This window comes from Pyxicephalus adspersus, chromosome 4 (assembly GCF_032062135.1).
Source record: "Pyxicephalus adspersus chromosome 4, UCB_Pads_2.0, whole genome shotgun sequence".
NCBI classification, from domain to species: Eukaryota; Metazoa; Chordata; class Amphibia; order Anura; family Pyxicephalidae; genus Pyxicephalus; species Pyxicephalus adspersus.
In genome coordinates, this window is record NC_092861.1 from 11,127,273 (window position 1) to 11,137,476 (window position 10,204).

At 41.1% G+C, this 10,204-nt stretch overlaps 1 long non-coding RNA gene across 1 annotated transcript in view; it reads left to right on the plus strand.

Annotated features, from left to right (window-relative positions):
* The window catches only part of LOC140328065 (uncharacterized), a 156,119-nt gene extending 154,721 nt beyond the window's left edge, over nucleotides 1–1,398 (plus strand). The window contains exons 2-3 of the long non-coding RNA XR_011920223.1: nucleotides 914–1,098; nucleotides 1,303–1,398. This is a non-coding gene — a long non-coding RNA (uncharacterized lncRNA). The remainder of the gene's footprint in view (nucleotides 1–913; nucleotides 1,099–1,302) is intronic.
* Nucleotides 1,399–10,204: the final 8,806 nt, after the last annotated feature.

Below are 10,204 nucleotides of genomic sequence, written 5' to 3' on the forward strand. Positions count from 1 at the left end.
TGATTTGCTGCTGATTTTGTCCACACACGGTAATGCTCTGGTACACTGGTACGGCATGAATGCTTACCAGACACTAATCTCCCATTCTAACTTCACACTCTTAAAATATAGTAAGTCCCAACTTCTCTTAGCCCTCAGGGGACTAGATGTCCTACCCTAGCACTTGGTTGCCTCCAGGTTTCTGTGCACAATAGATGGCATTTGGAAACAAGGATTGTCAGGAGCCCACAGAAGCAGGGAAGGGACACAATAGAAAGTCAGATTGTCTAGGGTCAGTAACCAGGGGAGCCAAAGATATAAGTACAAGAGAGACCAGATGAGAACAAGTTCAGAAAACAGTATAAGTATTCATCCATTGTAGGGCACATAGAGTATTCAGACAGCCTAAGCCAGGTATCTTAGGGCTTAAGACAGAGATCTGTTCAGGCAGCTTACCACTAATACTTACCCTTGCAGGTCCAGCTTTGTCCCAATGTAACCCCATATTGATCCCTACCAGAGTAGTCTGCTTTCCAAACTTGCATTCAGCAGATCCAACATGGAGTAATCTAAAAACAGCTGTCAGTGGCTGCCCTCTTGCTTGATTGGATAGGCACATGAAAATGCATTGCCTTTCTAGCTTGAATCACTCTGGCCGTTCTTCTCTGACCTCAAAGAATTTTTGCACACATAACTCACAGCTCATATCTATATCGGTATTACAACCAAACAAGTCTGAGTATTATTAGACCATGCAAGAGGAACGAGGATGTTCCATCCAGATGTTTGAGATAACATGTATCACTGATCATAGCTTATCAGATCTATCAAAAGACCAGTATAACTTTTGCAATATTTTGTTAACAAGTAGTAGTAAAAAAAACTTTCAAAAAAATTTTATTTTGCTCTTTTGTATTTTATTTACTACCATCAGAAAAGGTGCAACAAGAGATATCTAAAGTCATTGGATTAGCACAGCCAACATACAATCATCGAGGACAATTGCCTTATACAAATGCAGTCATACATGAAATCCAGAGGTTTGCCGACATTTTACCTCTCAGTGTTCCTCATGAGACAACCAAAGATGTCACATTTAGGGGATATTTCATCCCCAAGGTAGATATTTTATTTTCAATAGTAATATTTTTTAGGCTACTAATACAATATAGTGATTTTACTAAGCACACCATTTCAATTGTTGTTTTTCATTATAAACTACAGAAAAGTTTTCTTTATTTAGACAAGATATGTTGTTTTGATTTAAACTAGAATATTAGGTACTTCTAAATATACATAAGAGTTTATTCTTATTCATTCTAGGAGACCTATATAATTCCCCTATTGTCTTCTGTATTGCGAGACAAGACACAGTTTGAAAAGCCTGAGGAATTCTACCCAAATCATTTTCTTGATTCAGACTTCTCTAGAGCTGCACCAACTCTCTGGAATGGTCTTCCTCGTCCTATCCGGCTTGCTTCTACTTTCTGCTCATTTAAAAGAGCGCCCAAAACCCATTTTTTCAAACTTGCCTACCTGTCTTCTTCAGTCTTTTGAAACCATCACTACTTCCCACCACTACATATCTCCCATCCTTTGTGTGTGAAATTCCCCCACCTACTAGATTGTAAGCTCTTTGGGGCAGAGTCCTCCCCTTCTCTATCACTGTCTGTAATAGTCTGTCATTTGCAACCCCTATTTAATGTACAGCGCTGCGTGATATGTTGGCGCTATATAAATCCTGTTTATTAATGATAATAATAAATAAAAGCACAGGCATCTCTCTCTTACACATGTGGGCAGTTCTGACTCAGGTGTGCCTACTGTCCAAAGCTTTATAAGCTTTATCCATCCCGCTGGCCAATCAGGAAATAGCCTCTTAATCATCTCGAACTATTCAGCTAGCTCAGACACAGCACATAGTGCCCCTGATTCATCAAGCAGAATCGGATGATCGCTCGCGCGTACTTTTGCGCTTCCAGCGAGCGCGGATTTTATTGATGAATCAGGGGGAGTGTTTGCTCAACATGTCTCCACTAGTGTACCCCCCTGAGCCCCCTTGCTCTGCTGTGCACTGCTGTGTACTTGAGCCCCCTTGCTCTGCTGTGCACTTCCTGTGTACCTGTTAGTTAATTCAGTGCTCCCTCTGTCCAGCACCTGTGTTAACCCCTTGTTGCCCAGGCTGGTGTTTCCAGCTGATTCCCTTGTGCTTTTCCTGTGTTCCTGTCTGTCTGTGGATATTCCTGTGTCACCTGTGTCTCCTGTTGCTTCCAGTGTCTCCTGTGTTCCTTGTGTGACTGGAGTCTATTTCCTGGATCTCTGGTATTTGACCCATTGCTTGTGACCTGACCTATGCTGCCACTACAGCTCCCTCAAGCACACGCGTTGACAGGCAGTGCTGAAACTGGTGTCTTTGGGAGAGAAAAGTCACACCGCCAGAGAACGCTTGTCCGCTTTGCACAGAGAGGTTGATGCTTGGCTGATGCCCTCCTGGCTCACAACGTAGTGTGCGACAACGGGGCCAACCTTGTGGACACGCTGCACATGTGCCGCATAACACATGTGCCCTGCATTGCGTACGCACTGAACCTGGTGGTGCAGAAGTTCCTACGCATGTACCCAGGACGGCAGGACTTACTGGGACAGGCTCGCTCCATCTACAGCCATGTCCTCCGATCCTCTACTGCCGCCGCAGCACTTAGCAAGATCCAATGCCAACAGAGTCTGCCACCGCATAGACTCATTTGTGACACTGTAACTAGATGGAACTCCACTCTGCACATGCTCCAGCTTCTGTGTGAGCAAAAGCCATCTACCATTACTTGGTCAGCGTAGTGCATGGAGGCAGTGGTGCCCTTGGTACAGCCACTCAACTGAGCTAATTTAGCAGTGACCAGTGGCTGCAGATGGAGACACTATGCAAGGTTCTGGACCCCTTTTAGCAGGCCACAAATGTGAGTCGGGAGCGATCAGGCTGGAACGATATCATACACATCATCTTTCTGCTCTGTGTGGGCTGATGGAAAGTGGCCATGGGAGAGGAGGGGAAGAAATGGGGGAGGAGGATGAGGGTGACATTACACTCCATAGGGCACAGCCAGAATCAGGAGAAGCAAGAAGGAGGAGGAGGAAAATGATTATGATGATGATGAGGGAGATCATGTGGAGGCTGCTGGACAGGACCCGTACAACCCGTATTTGTGCGTCACACCACAGGCGTTATGCGGGCGATGGAACAACAGGAACTACTGCAGCTAGAAGAGGAGGAGGTGGGTGATGAGGAGTAAGATGTTGGCGCCTACTGAGGGACAGGGGGAGGATGAGCCAAGGGAACCCCTCTTTCATATGTGTGTCCACATGTTGCGATGCCTACAGGGGCACCATCGCATTTGCAGCATCAATAAGCGGGATGATTACTGGCTGGTCACTCCTCTGGATCACCGCTACAAAGAACAAATGTCACAGTTTCTATCCAACCTGGAGCAAGAGAAAGAAAAGGTGAGCCACCTGAGCAGAATACTATGCGACCGGCTGTGTGAGGAGTTCCGCTCACCACATTGCACACAGGGATCTCAGGCGGACACCGCCTCCATTGTATCCTCCTGTGGCTGGGGCAGCAGCAACATCAGCATTAGTGCCAGCAGGCTGCACGTATCCAAAAGTGTAGGCCAAGGCAGGGGGGATTTTCTGGATGCCTGGCAAAACCTAATGCGGCCACCTCAAACAAGTGATGTGCAGGGGCATAACCATCGAGAACAGATGAAGAGCATGGTGCGCGATTACTGGCTCTTTTCTGGCTGGTGGTGTTGAGGACAGCAGTTATGAGGAGGATGCCTGTCCTGACAGTAGTGACGCCATTCATTTTTGGGTCAGCAGGCTTGAAATTTGGCCGCAGTTGGCGTAGTATGCCATCAAGCTTCTTTCGTGCCCGCCAGTGTTCTGTCCGAAAGAACCTTCAGTGCCGCTGGCGGAATCATCATGGATAACAGATCACGACTGTCGCGGGAAGATGTCAATCGCCTGACTTTTTTGAATATGAACGAAAGGTGGGTTTCTAACAGCTATCATATCCCCACTGCAGATGTCACTGATTGACTGACACAAGGACTCACTGACCAATCAAGAGGCCTCTGTGAACCAACACTGCTCCTTTGCTGAGTCTGTGGTTGCTTATCACCAACACCCTGTCAGCTGAGCCTGCCTCGGTTGAATTTTTCCGCTAGTTATCGCAACGTCCAGGGGTGGCATTCACTGCCGGTGTCATGCCTGACATTGTGTCAGCTAGCATTATACTTTACATTTTTGCTGCTTCCAGGAAGGCCAACAAACTGTAGAGGAAAACGCCCAGTACTGCCACACTGATAGGTACCATTGCCTTTGCCTAATTTTTAAGCTAAGTATTGAAAGATTGAGGGTTTGCATTCATGTCATCCACTTCATAATGCAAACTAGCAATATCGTTTACCCTACTACCGCTTCCGGCACCACAGACCACTGCAACAGTGCTGGCGTAAAAAATATCTTCGTGTGGCCCTTCTACGTTTAATCACAAAATTCAGATTACACACTTGTATTATACATTTTGGGGTGTCATTGATGATGCACTACACCTGGCTCTAGATGCCAGTTACTAATGCCGTCCTTGCTCCATCTCAAGGCCCACTGCCTCCTGATCCTGCTGTTACTGCTGCCACCTGCCCAGTACCCAGTTCCAGATGCCAGTTAACAATGCCATCCACACCCTGTCTCAGGGCTTACTGCCTCCTTCTCATGCTGTTGCTGCCTGCCTAGTACCCAGATCTAAATGCCAGTTACTAATGTTGTCCTTGCTCCGTCCCGGGGCCCACCGCCTACTCTTCTTGCTGGTACTGCTGCTGTTTGCCCAGTACCCAGCTCTAGATGTCACTCACCAATGCCATCCACATTCCGTCTCAGGGCCCACCGCCTCCTGCTGTTGCTACTGCCACCTGTCAGTACTCCATTCACTAAAATTGTACACTTCTGGGTGGCATTGACGATGCACTACACCCAGCTCTCTGTGACTCTTATCAATGCAGTCTCCCTGGTGATAGCTGACCAGAGACCACACATTGCTACTGCTCTTGCTGACCCACTCTCTGGTCCTCCATCCTTTTGCCTAATGTCACCGCACTGCTTGTCCACAACTTTATGGGTCATGCAGGTCATGATGCCAGCTAGCAATTATTATTATTAATAAACAGGATTTATATAGCGTTAAGATATTATGCACCTATGTAAATTCAATAGGAGTGTGTACATTAAATAGCAACGCATTTTACATCTGTTTTGATGGCAGAGACTGTTGCTAGTGGGTTGAGTTCACGCTTTCTCAATGTCCTAATGTTTAGGCTGCCTTCTGGACACTGTCAATCACGCAAAACTCCTATATGCCTGCTGTGGCTTTGCCTGCCTTTTTCTGGAAAACTACAAGGTCTTTTGGAACTGTTGTACTATTTGGAACTATTCTACAGCACTGGAATTCAGGGTGACTGAAGGGAGGAAATTATCAAGCATATATCAGCACATATTTTATTTTGTTTAATGGCTAAAGGGAAACTGTGTTGGATTTAGTTTAGCTTTATTTTAAGTTCCTAGGGTTTCTATATTTTTATTTGAATGTATATATTACAAATAAATTGTTTACTATTTGCATCAAATCAATGGGGTCTGGTAATAAATGGATTAACTTTCCTTCTACCCAATCCTTTTCCCAAAACATATTTCCTATAATGGACATTTACTCATGGTTCATACATGTTTTTTTGATCAAATGATAAAATATTGCATTGTTATAATAATGTAAATATAATTATATTTTGTTTTGAAGATTTGAAAAACCCATTCATTCCTAAGATTTCTATATGAGCATAACAAGAGTGTCAAGACAAATGTTAATAAATTGTTTGCAGTTTTTGAAAAATTATTAACAGAAAATCTGAAGAATGTGGATAAAAATGATCAGAGGAGTTTTACTGATGCGTTCCTAAGCCGATTTAAAAAGGTAAAAAATAGAGATATGTAAGGAGCCTCTGTGACCTTTTAGTTTTAATCCCTATTTTCAGCTTTTTACCTTCCTATGAATAAAATAACTGTGCACTGTGCTTTTGAATGTGTTAGCAAATCTGACATATACAGGAAGAGTCAAGTTCTTCCCTCCCTGCAAGTCATAGCCCTCTATTTTCCTGAAAGTGTTGAAATACTAGTCAAGTGTGTCAAATGTTATGATAACAAATTGCATCTACCTTTTCTTAATCCTAAATAACAATTTCAGTTTTGTAGTAGCCATAGGAAGCCTGCTTGTTGCAAGAATGCATAACACATCTACAACATTGCATTGGGGTCTTCTGCTGATGACAAAATATCCAGATATCCAAGGTACAGTCATTAATATTAGAAAATCTTGACCATAAACAATTTCAAAAAGTCACATTAGAGGAATTCCCTCTGCTGTTTGGGAAAAACTTTTTTTTTTTACTCACGTAAGAGAAAATAAATAACAGTGTCATTTGGTAATGTGTTTATTTACCATATTGATTTACCAACATAATTTAATAATGACCTTCAAGCAGATGACACCTTTTGGATTGTGGAGCCCAAATCTTCTTCCACTGGGTAATGAATATAAATGTAAGGAGAAATTAATAAATGTGGTAAAAAAACTACAAATATATTTTATTAATATATTATATCCTTCAACTGGAGTTCAGCATCAACATGGTGGGCCTGATTTCCTAAAGCTCTCCAACACTGGAGAAGAACCTGAGTGAGCAAGCAAACTGTAAATGGATCTCTTAAAAATAATTTGCTGTTAGCTGGCAAATGTTTTTAGTCCTGGACCAGATCCATCACAGCGTTGCTGGATCACCCAGGTTCTCCCATGATAGTCTACCTTCTCCTAGCTCCATGTTCAGTGAATTGTGTGCCATATTATACACACACTGCAAAATCACCAAATGCCATAATGAAATAAAGACTTAAAAAGTAAAAAAAGATGCATAAGAACAGTTAATAAAACAGACGGATATCAGTTAACTCCACTGAACAAAAATGTAATATATTAAAATATTCTTGTCCTTAAATATAGAAGCTCCATTTGTTTACTTTGTTTAATGATTTTTCTTATATTAAAATCATATCTAAGGGTTCTTTTTTATTATGTATTTATTATTAATGGATAATCCTGATAAACCACTCTATTAACACTATTTATTAGGGTACCAATACTCAACACCCTAGTGTTTCTATAGGGAAGAATCAGTAAGACATCTGGTCATTATGAAACACTGGTCTGCAATAATTTGTCTGTCACCTAATCACCTGTTCTAATCCATGTTTTATTTCTTTATAGGTTTATTCTGATTAGCTGTCCTACCTTTGTTGCATAGTAATAGATATCAACTCTTTATAATTGGAAGCTATTTGGATAAGAAGTTTAGAGCTGGACCAATGTTTAGGTACAAAACAGCAAGGCAAATTCCACTCATTTCAATTTATTATAATGGAATTTAGACAAAGTCCAGGAAGAGATATACAGAACCATTGGAATACAGCAGGCTGCATATTGCCATCAGGAACAAATCTCTTATACAAATGCTGTTATTCATGAAATTCAGAGACTTGCTGACACAGTTCCCCATTGGGTTGGAATATGAGACTGAAAGAAATGTGAACTTTAGAGGATATTTTTTTCCAAAAGTGAGTCTCAGAACAACATTTAACAAACACCAATCATCAGTTTCTTCAATTCTTTGTATATATTCACATTGTATTAATTTCATGTTTATTGTTCATGGGTTAAACATCTTTGCCAAGATATTTTAAATTCTCCATGGGCAGAATTTCTATAGTGAACAAAATAAAATGGTTTAAAGAGAAATACTAAACCAAAGATTAAGGTATTAGACTTAAAGCTCAACTGAAGTCAGAAAAATAGGTATACAGTTGGATCAGAATGTACTAACATTTAACTCTTACTGCAGGTTTATAGGGTATATCATTTTCACTGTGCAATCCAATAGGCAACAGAGTTGGATGTGATACACTTAGCATATAGCATTAAATAACTTACCTGTTCGCTTGCATAACCCTCCTTTCTTGTTCAATACAAATATTGTTTTAAGGGGTGTGGCTGTTACTCAGCTATGCCAACATAGACCACTAAAGTGGCAGAGAGCAGTGTTTTGAGTTACATGTCCTGATAAAAAAAGAGGATTTAGGTAGGTTAAAGTACAAGGTATAAGCAGAAATATAAATATAACTACATAGATATAAACCTCATTCAAATATGATTTTTATCATTCAAATATCAAATCATCATTCACAGACGCATACTATATATACTATATTTAGTATTTCTACAGATTTCTTGGTAAGATTATACATAAAATGATAGATAATACCAAATTTTACAGATATTTATTGTCCATCTGAACTGTGACTGTATTCTAGGGGACTACAAAATTTCATTGCTGTCATCTATAATGAGAAATGAGAAACAATTTGAAAAGCTAGGGGAGTTCTATCCAAATCATTTTCTGGATGTCATAGGAGCTTTTGTAAAGAAAGAGGCCTTTATATTCTTCTCTGTTGGTAAGTATTTAGTACGTGAGGGTTGAGGTTTAGGGTTGGGCACTCTTATCTTGCACCTTTTCCCCATGAAAAGACAGGCCGGGAGCGAGTGATCCAAGAATGCTTTGGGGAAGGCCTGCATGACTGGGGAACAGGAAGCAGACATGATAGGGTTAAAGCTGTTTTGGGGTGATTAAAAAGTCAGCTTGGGTATTAGTAGAAGGGCAACGGTAGCGGATGGGGTTAAGGTGATATAAGGTTAGGGGATCGCTGGTGAGGTCACATGATTGCCCACCCTCTTGCCCCCTTTTTTAATTCTTGCTGGTTTTTTTTTTTTTTTTGGTTTGGTGGATTTTGTTCATTGGACAGGTTTGGGTTATAGTTAACAGTTGAGGTCTTGGAGGGGAGTGTTTTTTGCTGGCAGGACCAGCGGGGTTGGGGACCCATTTTTTGTTGTAGAGTCTCCTGAATGTTGTAAAGAGGAGGTAAATTTAAATTGGGTCTGTGAGTAGTTTTCATATCGTTCATAAGCTGGGTGATAAGGCTGCTGGGACCAACAATATCATGTTGGAGCAGATTCCAAGTGGTAGCAGAGGCCTATTTTATAATGGGGTATTGAGGGTGTTTGGGGTTAAACAATAGGTCTGCAGGGCTCTGTTATACCACAGTCATGATGCAATAGCATGGTAAAAACAAAAGAAAGGCGAAAACAGATGGTCAGCAACAACTGAAGGCTCTATTAGTTACTTAGTAATAGTTAGCCTTTGATTACCTTTTAATGCACAATCTACGATTATAATTATTTTGTACAACTTTTTTTCTTTTAAGGTCACAGAGCCTGTCCTGGGGAAACTCTAACTAGAATAAAGCTTCTTCACTAACTTGTTACAAAAATTCACCTTACCTCCTCCTCCTGAAGTAATTGATTTGAAACCAAAATGAGATTAAGATGGGACCAAAGGGCTATGGAATTTGTGCTTGGCCTCGCTTTAGAAAAAAAAATATTAATTGCATATGCTGTAACCAGAATCATATTACTTATCATACATCTACCTGTATCCAAACAGAAAAGAACAACAATGTAAAGTTTCAAAAAATAGCCCATTGTCAGGGATTGTGGAACTTGGGATTTGGGCAGTGACCAAAAAATAAAGGAAATATGTTAGCACAAAGAGAATCTGTCTGCCTATGCAATGCAAAGTGATAGCCCATCTTCTGACCAATGTATCACTTATCCTGGGCTACCCAACTGTTTTGTTGCTCTGTTGCAGCTGTTAAAAATTCTTGGGGCTTAAAGGTGTGGGGAACTAAAGCTCCACTTTAAAAATTTGGCATCAGGCAGGAGTTGATTGCAGAAATGAACAGACAATGCTACTTCTACGATAAATATTCTTACCTGTCTACTCCCCGTCACATTTATCAATTTTTGCTGAGCAGTGCATGCAGGATACTCAGTGCATCCCAGCTTCTCTTGCAAGTTTCGGGACTGAATGAGTAGTGGTGATATCTTTCATGAGCTAGGTTATAAGGTGGGTTGATGCAACAATATCATGTAATCCTGGCCAATCAAGATGGCAGAACATTTGAAAAAAGATGTAAAATACGATGATGGTGGTATCCACAATGAAGCAAAGAC